Here is a 14,359-nt window from a genome sequence, read left to right on the forward strand (position 1 = left end):
AAAAATAATATCAAAAGTGCACAAGCGCTTTACTAAAAGTTAAATTTTAGAATATGAGTATAGACGTCGATATCTATTTTAAGCACGAATGATAAGAACCTCCATCATTTGAATGTCATTGCGAAACTGGTTAGAAGAAAATCAACCGAATTAATAGTTGAAGATAATATTGTGATACATCTTATACGTAGGTATATGTGTACAACACACGTTTGTTATAAAACTTATTTAAGTTGACTAAATCAACTTCTGTAGGTATATCAAACAACTGAGTCGGAGTGTTAATTTTTGCGTTTAATCGCTAAATCGGGTTAATTACTTCTTACTTTAAGTATCAAAAGAATAAACGTTGTTTATTAGATAGAGTAAACCACAAATCCAAAGCAAAAAGGTTATGAATTTGTGCCGCCGGAGCTGAAGATTCCCCAGGAAAATGGAACCTTCACCCATCAGAATCTAACCTTCATACCTAATACATATATAATAAATTAAAATCAATTCCCCTCAAAGTTTTTTTTATACTTCAAAAATGAGCGTTTTCCGAACCCCACTCTTTCGGAGGGACCTCCTGAGGGGAAGGGGATGTAGGAAGTTACTAAAGCCAACCTGCAACACCCAATAATATCTTACTCCAAAATCGTTTTTCGTCCAATTTTTATTTTCTAATTACATTTTCCACATTTTATTTTTCATAGTACTGTTCAACCGCCTCTCCTCTTTCGTTTCTTTGTGACTTGAAAATGTAACGGAACCCAACGGTTTGATAACTAGACAAAAATATTGGTCTCGCCAATTTTAAACAATTTATGACTGTTATGCAATTATTAGAAAAATGTTACAGTTTTCTGGTCACCTAACAATTCTGCAGTAACTAATAGGTACAGTTATAAGCAGAAAATGCATTGTGTTTTTGTGTGCAATGACTTACCAAAATCATGAGTATTTACTTTCACTCTGTTGAACTACCAAAAATACAATGATACATAACAATTAGTTGAAATAATAATAAGAGTCTAGCCATAAAATAAGACAGGCATTTAATACTCAACGTTTCCTATAAATATTACGTTGCCTTAATTCATATCTCCTCCTAAAGTAAAAGATATTACTATTACAATATACACCAATACATTTAATATGTATAATATTAATATATAGACTTAGTACATATAAGGGAGAGTTTTACTTTTAGATTCCAGAGCTTCTTCGGCTTCTTTGCAAAAATAATAAAGGCGAACTTTTCTTACGTTTAGGATGACTTAATACACCTAATTTGAATAACATTTGAGAAATAGGGAATTCTGCACAGTTACAAAGGTCAAATGCTACAAAATCTTATCTATCTTTTGTCATGTGTCTCAAGGCAAATTACAATAAAAAATAAAGAACATGTTGCTGTGAATGTGTGTTATCATGCATGAAAACAATGAATAAATCAACAGAATGGAAAGCTTTTCAGAAAGAACTCAAGAAAGTTATATAATCCGTCTCAGGAAAGAATGAACTTGCGGAGCAAATATGATCTTAAGTACTAGTAATACCTTTAATTCGATGCAGCAGCGATTGGTAGCGATATCCCTTTTCAATGTTACGTTTATCGAATAATACTCTACTGTCGAACGTCATTTATTAGTTCACTATTTTCTTCTATGTCTGTCTTTATTTTTGTTAGTCGGTTGAAGAAAGAATAGTGCACATGAAGTTCGCTTATAGATCTATACCCGTTCATTTCGTCGTGGAATGGATGGTATATTTGGGCGATTCTACGTTAAGAGGTCGTCTGATGGTGGAAAAGTGGCGTGATATAAATATTTAAAAATATGTTTTTTTCCGAAGTTGTACTATGTAATCAAGTATTTTGTATACTACTTTAAGATGGCCAGTCAATTAATTCATTTTTACATGTTTTATAAGAGACCAGGGGAGATACTCTATACAGGGTAGAGACATTTATATATTTTTTTCGTGATAGTTTATAACTATCAAAGACTTTTAAATCTTCATACAGTCTTCTTAATATAACTTGAATTATTAAACATAGAAAACAAAATTCGTTAGTATCTGCATAAACAAAAACCACATAATAATTTCTTTTTCTATAAAAAAAAACAAACTTCTTGGAGCTTCTATTTGAAACAAGGTAAATGATTATTAATTGCATATAAGTTGCAAAAAAACAAACATAACTTGCAAAAAACCAAAGAAACTTATAGTATCTTTCATTTACAAAAAAATAATTAAACATTTAAATAAAAAAGATAACAAATGAGATCACGCCTGTTAAAAACCGTTAATACTTTTGTCAAAAGTTAAAAATAACCGCTGTCCTTTCATTTTTAAGTTAGAGGCTGATATGTTTTGTATGATATGGTCCCATCTGATGAAACAAATACCTATATTGTCATCAGTTCTGAAATTTTTCTACTATCAACACAGATTTTGCAGAAAATGACCTGATCTTCTTCGACTCCTGTAGGTACATGACAATTATTTGTTGGAGACTGATAACTCTTGTTATAGGGTCATGCTATTCGCTAATTTCTTCTTGGAATTTTTTTAATGACAGTTACTTGTTGGGCCTGCAAGATTCTACTAATTCTAATAGTTTTTTAACATGACAGTCTTTTCGATTTATAAACCAATAAGGCTTTAATTTTATTTCCTTTATACGGGAAAACTAGTTCACTCTAAAGAGCAACTATTCTTTACACTTATATGGTTCTTATTATATACACTACTTAGAAATTTGTTTATCTATGCACATTTATATATTTCAGAGGTTTCACATTTTTGTCTCTATTCTTGAAACTAGCGAATGTAAATCACTTGCAGTGGGTGCACTTTTCTTGACTGCATCTTACATATAGCTACGTAATGATATTTTGTGCTTTTATGAAAAAGTTTCAACAATGCAAAATCGCCACTTATAATTCTTTTTGCTCCAGATGTTGAGGGTTGTGGTTTGTCTTCAAACTGACTTTTCCTCTCGGAAACTGATGCGTCAAAAAGCAGATAATTGATAAAGAAGATATTTGAAGTTGCTTAGTTTTTATAAGATTTTACTGACACACAAATAGTTTCACATGGTTCGTCGACAAATTCAGTTTCAGGCCATACATATCATCAGTATAAAGACGCGGTTTCGCATTAATGGTTACTAAATCCAAAGTACCCAGCACAAAATGATTGCAGATATAAAAAAAACATATTTAAACATTTCTAAAATCAAACAACGTGTAAAACACAGATGAAAACGAATGTGTGTGTTATTTTAAAGTAAAAGATTGCAAGCAAACAAATGAATTATTGATTAAAACAAAAAAAAACAATCGACTGTGTAAATATATAAGTTGTACATATTTTCATGATGGCTATTTAAAACGCTTTATTTTCATACACCACTCGATATATTTTAAGAAAAGTTCCCCTTTTTTATTCGCGGGCATCGCTTATATCCCACTTCCGCATTTACCCTGGACTTATGGTCTCTCCCCTGGCATCTCATGAGGCAAGGAAGAGAAATTTTCGCCAAAAAACGAACACAATCAGAAAAGTATGAATTGTTAAGAGAAAACGAAGGAACACAGTAAACTACGCAGAGATTAAAGTAAATACATATTACAAATAGTGATCGAAATGACCGCAAATGAGACACACAAGTGGCTCGCGCGTCGTTTATTGTTCTTTATTGACATTTTTTAAATGATGTAAAATGTCAAGGGTATGAGACTTAAAATATGAGGGACAAAAATTGCATACTTTTTTTAAAGGAAATAAAGGTAATTTTATTTTTTTGTTTCACATTTACTATTGTGACTAACGCTTCTTTATGAAATAAATAATGCTGAAATTTCTAATTAATTAGAAGTGTATTAAAGTACACTGACTTCTTTGCGAAACAATAAAGGGACAGGCCAGGGAAGATACTTTTTTCAAGGTTAACATGTAATTATAGCTAAACCATATTAATTAAGGTATTGAAATTTACTGGCAACAAAGTAAACGTTGTTTATTATTATGTATGTTTATCATTTTCCACAAATTTTCAACTAATCTATGGTTTTTTTCATTTAGACACCATAGTACCTCTTAACGTAGAATCACCTATTTAAATAAATAAAACATAGTACGCTTAGTTTAAGATTTCGAATGGTCAACATCTTAAAAAGCAATTGTAAATTGTAAAATTAAGGTTTACTACGAATTCAATAAACCACTTTAACTTACGCGGGTCATCGCATAGCAGTCCGAAACGGCATTTAGCAGGCTGACACATCGCAAAAACATGAAACAAACACCAAAATTATTGCTTTGAATAGAGAAAAGTGGATAAATGGTAACTCACTGGGGAGTCGCACTCCCCATTCAGAACTTTAGTAAAAAGCCCATTTTTCCATGTCGAATACATCTGTAGAGAATAAACCATATTCTTTAGAAATGTACATTTCTACCTGAAATGAGCTTCCCTGGACCCCCGACTACCGCGCTAGTGTCAACATCCCAACGATTTGATGTGAAAACACCAAATCATGTTAAGCGGGCGTATGTAGGACTCCTCTCCTACATGTCTCCTGCTCCGGAGAAATCAAATCCTCAGAGGCGACGCGACGGGACTTGCGCGCTGGAGGCTTGCATCACACAGATTTATTAATTACCACACAGGTAAGAGAACACAAGCGCACCACAGATGCTAAATAGAACCCCGATAGCCACATTTACGTCATATTTACGAAAAGTTTACTATTGGTATCATCATATGTGTGGAGGTTGCTCACCTTGTGAACGTAAAAATTTGTAACGTATTGTTTGCATTTCATGAATCATACAAATACTAAGCATGAAGGCAATTTTTCGTAAATAGAATTAATTTCGTTATTTACGTAAATTAGACATTGAAATAATGAAACCTATGAGGTACATATGAAGACAATACTTACTGTATTATATGTAGCAATGTATCATCTCATTATATTTAGATAAATTTTAACTCATGATATGATGGTAAATAATTGACGGTAAAAAAACTGATAGGTATATATTCGAAAATAATTAGAATTTTTAACCGTACACACCATTTTGCTAAAATACTTATTTCAAAGTACTTACGAAGAATTGTATGTAATATTTGATGCAATTCATTATATATTGTTTGAAATAAATTAGCAAACTGTATACAATTAAAATATTTTAATCAATTATTTTCGTATTTATTAGTATTACGTTATACAGTAGCTACATACATATACAAAAAAAATATTGTAGAATTAATGTTTTATATAAATTCCTTTTACATTTTTAAAGTATATTATGAAATTATATGAAACATATTATACCTATGGTTTTAACAAAAAGAATATAAAAATGATTAATTTATAAAAAATATGTNTATGTTTATATAAATATATGGATATTTATATAAAGGTTATATATTAATTTTCAGTATATTTTATTTGCTGTCACTGTTTCTTTGTGTTCATTTTCTTTGAAGTGATATAAAATTGCTCCAAAATGACAATACTTACTCCATGTTTACCAATGATGTTAACATCCTCCCTTCAAACGCACTAAGATATTGCATTATTATTAATTTTTTTCCTGGATGGTGGATTATATGTGATTGATAATATTCAACTTCTCTATTGAATCTATATTTGTTAGGTCTTCATAGACTGGGTCTAATAACTTGAATTATTAACTTGCATTAGTGATGCTTTTGAAAAACTATAGGTACTGACGCTTTAACAAAATTCCAAAATCTTATGTTTAATATTAACTGAAAGAAAAAAATATTTTATTACATGAGATTACAAGACGATATACCTAATGTATGTGTTTTGTAACTCACTTATCCATTTTTGAAAACCGTAACTTATTGGATAACCAGCAACACTTTTTAAATTTCTGTGACAACCTGTCGCGTTGAAGTGTAACCGAAAACTGATGATTGGAAAACAAAAAATATGGCGGCAGAAATCTCAATACTTTTGGCCTTAATTTTATGAATACAAGAGGCAATTGTCTTTATGTTTGCACGTACTGATAACTACATAGTCTGTGTTATACAAAATTCAAGGAATGAAACCGTCGGTTGTTCAAAAGTTAGACGTTTTCTTTTATTTAATTTACCAAAAGTTTACAACAAATTTACAATTTATGTGATGTAAATTTGGTGTAAAGATTTAGTAATTAAAATCACTTTTTTTGTCTTCATTAATATTACATGTTTATGAAGTTTTGTGTATAATCACATTAATTCATTTTTTTTTTCTTTTATTCATGTCGTTATCAAACTACAAATATTTTTTCTAAATACATGAATGCATTAAATATCGTTAACATGACGTTATATTCCGCTTATACTTACTCAGAAAGAAATTTAGTAAGTATAACAGCTATTTTACTGGTTTACTGGTTTTTAATTTCTAAATTTGATCATTTATTTACGAATATATATTTTTATTCACTGAATGTAGAACATATGTCCCAATGTTGATCCAAATTTGTTTTCTAAATCGTCTAATCCATTCATGATCATCACCACTGGCTATCAGAGAAGTGCTCATGAACACTTACAACATAAGCAAAACAGTTCCGCACAAAGGGCTGACTCATATAGGCCAAAATATATCCGTGTCTGCCAGGCTACTCATCTTCATAATAAGGGTCATATTTCAAATCATAACACCGATTAACGAATAATGATATATTAACTAGATGAAATAATATTACAATTCCACTAACAATAATAATAAAAATAAAAAAATTACTCTAAAACGTAAGTTATTGTTTAAGAAAATATTATTTAGTTTTCTGTAATACGTATTGTTTAATTATTTAAATTGTAATATATAATTTACTTTTTAGTTATATGCTGTTGTTTAGTTTAAACTTATTTTCCCTTTCCCTGTATAACAATAATAGTTCAGGCGGTATTTGTATTGAATTGGGTGAAAAGGGTAGTATATCAGATTTTTGTCGGAATCACTCCAAAAAGTCGTAAGGAAAGATATAATTTTACTATACGAACATTAATTTTCAAAACGCATTTTGCAAGTACTCGGAAAGACGCTTCTTTAAGAAATAAATTATTGTGATACACTAATTAGAAACGGGAGTATGACAACGCAAAGTTGAAGTCAAATTATAATAAAAATATAATATAAGGATAGTAGGTCTGTTTTTTTGACCAAGAGTTTTATTTATCTCAGCACTTACGATACATGAATTTTCAATACTTGCGGTCATGGGCAACCCCGTTAAATTGTTGAATAAAGTAATTGAAACCAGTTCGAAATTGACTCAATAGCTATAGAAAAGTTGAAGGAGCTGAGAGCGTTCAAAATTCCGACGCTTAAAAAATTTTCATTTTCTCGGCCTCTACTGTCTTTTTTTTAATTATTTTTTTAAACCTATGTTTTGAACTTTTATGATTTATTTTTCATATTTTCAAAAGCCCGTCATTGTTAGTTGTTAGGCATTTTAAAGGTCAATTGGAAGAAAAACTGAAGGTCTTTGAGTTTGTGTCTAACTGACGATATTTTCCTTTGTTAACCATGCGATTGTTGATAATAAGGTATTACTCAGGTAAACTCAAGTTGACTTTTAAACTGCTTTGAAAAACGGAGTTAATAAGAAGTCCACGGTTTCTTTCAAAAAATAATGCTCGCATAAATCGCTTCCTTGATTTGGTAGCCCCTCGGAGGAAGTTAGGAATCTATAATCATTTGGACATGCACCCATGAGCCATGGTCTCACAATTTAAAGATGAATTCCATCGTTCTTTCCGACATAGAGGCCAAAAAGAGGATTCCCTCTTTAATTTTCCAGGTTAACCTAAAAATGGCTCTAAAAGTTATGGCTAGTGTTAAATTCAAAATCTGCACAGGACTGAAAATTTTTGTGATGTGTAACTCGCAATACAAGAAAAGGCGCCAAAAATAAGGAAGAATCTGTCATACCCTACATTTGCGTAATCTTTTGTGTGAAAATGTCGACGCTTGTTCTTTTTTAAAATTGTTTATCGCACGTGAAAAATTAATACACCGTTTTTATACAGAATTCATGGTCTCTCATTTTTTATAATAACTTGATTTACCTACAAAGCAGACGAAATGGGATTTCTGCAGAAAACTGTTGTTTATCATCATTGACCTTGAATAAGTTTTGTAATCCTGCATACGTATTTTGTTCTTTATTTTTGGAACGTTATTTATGATAAGTAAATAAAATAACTAACTAAAACAAAGCCACTATCTTTTCTTTGACGTGATGATTTCATTAACGGTTTATTTTAAATTATTATAAAACTAATTCAAAATAACTGATACCTGATCATCAAATGTTTAACATTTCAAAATTCTGTGTTTATTCCACGTCAGTTTGTTTTAACAAGCTCGTCCCACAGCGAGCAAAATTTATTTCACTGTTATAAACAACGCAGCATATTAACAATTGCAATCTATCAAAAGGAAGTGCCCATAGTTAGGACGTTCAAAATTGGTGCGGTGCGCAATAAAAGTGTCGCATTTACTTTCTTCTTTCAACTTGCTATACTTCGTTTACTTTCTGTAGCTATGTGAGCTTCAGTTTGACCGGCGCAAAATAGAAAAGAACAGCAGCCAGAAAAGGAAGGAGACAACTCTCGGTCAAACTCTTAACCGGTGAGAAGTGTATAATCCGTACAATACTGCCCGGAAAAATTGACCATTTTGTGCACTACAATTGCATTGCTCAAATGTGCTGTTATTGGTATCATTTACTACTGAAAATATCAACGAGATGTTTATTTATATTTGAAGATGTATTAAAGGCTTTAACGCTTGTTTTCGACTCGCACTACTATTCATGATTGAACAAAACCTTTGGCAGGTACTGTATGAAATAGTATGTTTAATGAACAACAGTCGAGAGTATAATGAGCTTTTTTCTCCCTACCTACGATTTTGCCAGCGCGCATCCAAGACATTAGAAGGGGCACATCGCTAGAGAAAGTAAATGAAGTATAACTACAGTAGAGCGGTTGCTGATAGAACGCCTACTTTTACTCACGGCAGATGTTGTAGGGAATATTGTAAACATAGAAAATAGTTGTCATGTAGGAATTGTAGCGGACACTAATAAAGAAAAAAAATTACATTATACCAATTAATGTGTAACAGATAGTGATGCAGACAAGCAGAATTTGAGCATGTTGCCAGCATCGGACTTTAAAGAAAGATTAACATTTTCAGGAATTTAGGGAAGCAAAGACGCTTATTTAAAGATATAGTTCTAACCAGGCAGTTATAAAGCCGACCCTGATCTTTTGCGTATCTAAGCACCTAATCTCTAACCGCTACAACGATTACTATTATTCGGTTATCTCTTTTCACTTTATCTGTACTACTCATAAAGCACTCCTAACCTAACAAGGGCGTGTTTAAAACGCAGCAAATGACTACAGTCCCAAGTAGAAACAGGAAAGAAGATACGTCCATTCTTACAGATTAAGTGTACTTATTGCGGACTTTGCCAATGTTAATCGTCCCAACTATTTTATATCTTCCTTGTAACAAGATCGATATAAAACATAGGCGCACCAACAGGAGGTCTCAGGATGCCTGTAGGGTTGACATATTTAACACTATGTTTTAAATACTGCTTAAAACAAAAAAAGCCTCCCATTTTAAATATTGTTTAAATTCTTTCGGCTAGAGTGAAAGTAGCTACTTATTGATTATAAATATAAAATAAAGAAAACACCTCACAGGGTTGGCATATTTAAAACATTGTTTTAAACACCAACTACCGGGTTTGACATTCCAATAAAAAACAGTTTTCTTTAGGGCTACAAAAATTATTAATGAGAGTCAAAATTTTTAAGTCTCATTATTCTCGACCTTTAAAAGTCTGTGAGAGGATTCTATTACAATCTATTACATTTACAGTTATAGGAAAGCATTTGTAAAAAAATACTTACATAAAATAATTATAATTTTTGTTCCGCTCAATTATTTATTTGGTAAGAATGAATTCTTAAAGAATAATTTATTTGGAAGAAAACAAGGCACTTGCTATGTACAAGACGTTACTTTAATATACCGTTTCCATAATGTGTTTTTGTACTGTTTCAACATCGTCCTAGCTGAAGTTTTTGATAAAAACATAACCTTACTTAAAATCCCAAAAGTGCTAACATTTTAAATATTCTATTTAGATAGTAAAAGTATGTTAGTTGTTAGCTTTGTCATTGGTTCTTTGAAAACATTCACAACACCAATACTATTTAATTCCTACAGAAATAAACAAAATACTAAGTTTGAAGAATATTACTAAGAACTAATAAGTACAAAGGTAACAAATATTATTCTAATAATTTACATATGCTCATATAATTCTAATTAAATTAAAATAGAGCTTTATTTAAATAAAATTAAAATTATTTCTATAAATGGAATAATCTACAACAAATAAGCAAGAAATTTATTTACCATAATAAAATAACATAACGTAACATAACTTCAAAGGTTTAATAAGTGCGTCAAAAAAGTAACTTATTTCATAGACTAAATGAGTCGTTAATAAAATGCAGTGCTTTATTTTTTTATTAATTGATATAGATTATACTAATATTTTAGGGTCGTACAGAATATTGCTCATCTTTTGAAAAATACGGAAATTTGTATAAATATCTTCAGCCATCTTTTCATACAAATTACAAGAATTCAACTATCAATAGTGACACTATTTAACGAAACATGTTTATTAATGAAGTAAATAAAAGTTGAAACATTTTCAATCTGTTTTATTTACTTCAAAAGATATTATAATCACTTATTATTACTTTTTTTTCCTAATTAGCTTCAGATAATTTGTAGTGGGTTGAAATTAAATTAATTTTGCATTAATGTTTAAAAACTATTAAAAATTAACAGCTATTAAAAGAAAAAAATTGATATTAAAATATTCACATTATTTTCAACGATTCTGTGACATAGTACTATTCATTATTGTAGTTGGTGTCACCTCTCGCAGGTTAGTGGTGCGGAAAGCCCGAGACACTCGAGTTTAATTCCTGGCGAGGCTATGGCAGGTAACAACAATTTCTTCCCATTAATTTGAAATAATCTTTAGTGGGTACAAATTAAAACATTTTCACATTAATGTTTAAAAATTCTACAAATTTAGGTGGGTCTCCGCTGCAATAATTGAACTTTTTGTAATCACCATAACGTGTTAATTTTTTTTACTTTTGGGTTTTAAAAAACCTAGCTTGAAAATGCCTCCTAAATAAAGGCTAATCGTCGATGTTGATTTTCTCACAATAAAATTATTTATAGTCTCAGTTGGCTTTGATTTTCACTCAAAAGATGTCAACTGTTTAACAACCACATTCTCAATTTGTCAGGTGTTTCATCATCCTAAGTTACAGAGTGAAGGCGATATTTTGTATGTTGAAACGCGTTTTAGGTTTTTAAACGTTTGATGTGGAATTTTCGCTTCTGGTGTTGAACTTACTAAGTACGTAGTAGAATTTCTAGTTAGATATGTTTGTAATTCGATGTTATTTTTTAGACTTACTAATAATTTCAAGAAAGTAAAGTTTGAAATAAGTATTCCAATTTATTTTTCTTAGGTGTGTGTGCATTTCGAATATTAGTCTCCTGTACCCGAATAACCTTCATGGATTACAAAAGTGAAAGTACCTTTCATTTAATAACTTAAGCAATGATCTTGAATTAAATTTATTCTACATTGATCCATTTCTTTTCTATTTGTATTACCTTATTAAGATAATTTGCATGACAAATTGAGTAAAACTTGAAATAAACATTTAAGTTTACCTTTTTATTCTATTTTTCATTAAATGAAGTTTCTAATAAGTTGCATAAATATTTCAAAGATACTTTGATAGTTGCGTTAAGTTCTTTTATTTTCGGTATCTCATTTTGAAATCAATTTTTAGTATTATGCGGCATAGTCAATCATACACAAAAGAAAACAAAAATCGAACATTAAAATATTTGGGAAGTTTTGATAGTAACAACATCTATATGTACAAGAAGCAACAAATAATTTTGATATATAGAAGGTACAATGAAAATCAGACTTTATTACAGAGCGAAAAAGAACCATTAATAACTACGGAATAAGTATTATATCTGCGTGACTTCTACATTATAAACAAAACAGGCTGAAAATTTGATTTTTTATATGATCTCCTTAAATACATCAGTAGGCACATTCAATAGATAATACAGAACTAAATAGGAGTTATTGTTAAAGTTTAAAATCTCAAAGTATCACGTTTTCGAAATAATTGGTGATTTATTATTTAACTAAAAGAAAAGCAAGATATAACCATCGCAGAAACTGGCAAACTTTTATTTCGGAGCATCAAAAATGTTTTCAGGCTCAACTAAATTTAATAAGATACCTGGTAATATTTGTTTCTCTTTGGAGCACCTGCCAAACAAAGTTAACTTTACGTTTACTGACTAGCTTTGTAAAAGAGCGTTTGGTTTACTTTATTTGAAAGCACGTATACCTATAGTATGTGCTGTTATTGGTATCATTTACTACTGAAAATATCAACGAGATGTTTATTTATATTTGAAGATGTATTAAAGGCTTTAACGCTTGTTTTCGACTCGCACTACTATTCATGATTGAACAAAACCTTTGGCAGGTACTGTATGAAATAGTATGTTTAATGAACAAGAGTCGAGAGTATAATGAGNAAACAAACCCAGTTGTTTTCTTCCTCATTAATTTTTTATTTTTATTCAAAAAATGTTTTATAAGGAAGCAAATTTAAATTCTATCGATTTTATGTGTATTACATTTACACTACACAACTATATTATAATTGGAATAAAGAAAAAAATAAACGTCTAGTAATTGTGCTTTATAATTTTATTGAAATTGCGTCACTGGTGCGACTCTTAAGGTCCACACGAATAACTTCCCAGTACAGGAGGCAACTGATTCAAATCACTAACTGTTAGTGTAGATGTACAGTATCTCTCCGGATTCGAAATCACGCTCTACAAAGAGAACCAATTTAATCTGCACAGGGGAAGTATCGTTTGCCTACCACCCTCAGGAACCCTGGCTAAGCCAGTGCAGGGACGTCAGCCGCATGCACCGGAAAAAATCCACAACATTACTCGACTTTGACGGGAGTCAACCACCGATCCCCTCATTGTATAGGGTAGTTTTTTGTGCCCCTTGTATTGTTAAATAATTATTTACCTGGTGCTCACAATTTGGTTATTTTACTGTTAGAGTAAAGAGACTTCGAGATCTGTTTTAATCAAGGAAATCCAGGAATCCCTGATTGAGTCTCCCGAGGTAAATTTTTTATAGTTATCTTTTGGTTCTTTGCTTCCGCAAAGTGGCACCCGAGTATTTTGTTCTTTAATTATCTTTTACCATTTATCTTGTTCTTCTTTGAATAACTTATTTTTTTTAAATATAACATATTATTTTGTTTTTTCTTTTTTAAATTACAATTTCGGTAGAATATGTTGTGGTCGTTTGATTACTATCTGTATCTATGATGAATATTAACACTGTTGCAGCATTCGAGGTTGATATTGCAGTATCCAAGAGTTGATACTATTGCAGTATTCAAATAAGAATGAGCGTTGTGTTACGACTAGTTTATTGATTTATTTACATTCTATTTATACTAAATTTATTTACATTGGTCTCATGGTACTAGATGTTTCAGCAATTTACGTCTGTGTGTATAAATGTCTATTACCTAGTTGGTCGCACTGTGTCGCGATTTTAGTAAGTAGGCCAAATGAGGCACTTTAATTGTTACACATTTGAATTGTCTACTGAATATACCGAGTGTTCCCACAGGACCCCCTTCCAGTGAGGAACTATGTGGATTAGCCTGTTAGGATATAACTTGGGAAATGTACTGGACGGCCGGACCGGGTTCTTATGTGTGCTGATCGATCGTCCATTTTCTTCTCTATAGGAATAGCTTGAGCATGTTGATCATCTACCACGATATATGGGTGATTCTACGTTAAGAGGTACTAATGGTGTCTAAATGAAAAAAACATAGATTAGTTGAAAATTTGTGGAAAATGACGAACGTACATAATAATAAACAACGTTTACTTTGTTGTCAGTAAATTTCAATATTTTAATTAATATAGTTTAGCTGTAATTGCATGTCAACCTTGAAAAAAGTATCTACCCTGGCCTGTCCCTTTACTGTTTCGCAAAGAAGTCAGTGTAATTTAATACATTTCTAATTAATTAGAAATTTCAGCATTACTTATTTCATAAAGAAGCGTTAGTAACAATGGTAAATGTGAAACAAAAAAATGAAATTACTTCTATTTTCTTTAAAAAAAAA

Source organism: Agrilus planipennis, unplaced genomic scaffold, assembly GCF_000699045.2.
Source record: "Agrilus planipennis isolate EAB-ADULT unplaced genomic scaffold, Apla_2.0 scaffold171, whole genome shotgun sequence".
Lineage (NCBI taxonomy): Eukaryota > Metazoa > Arthropoda > Insecta > Coleoptera > Buprestidae > Agrilus > Agrilus planipennis.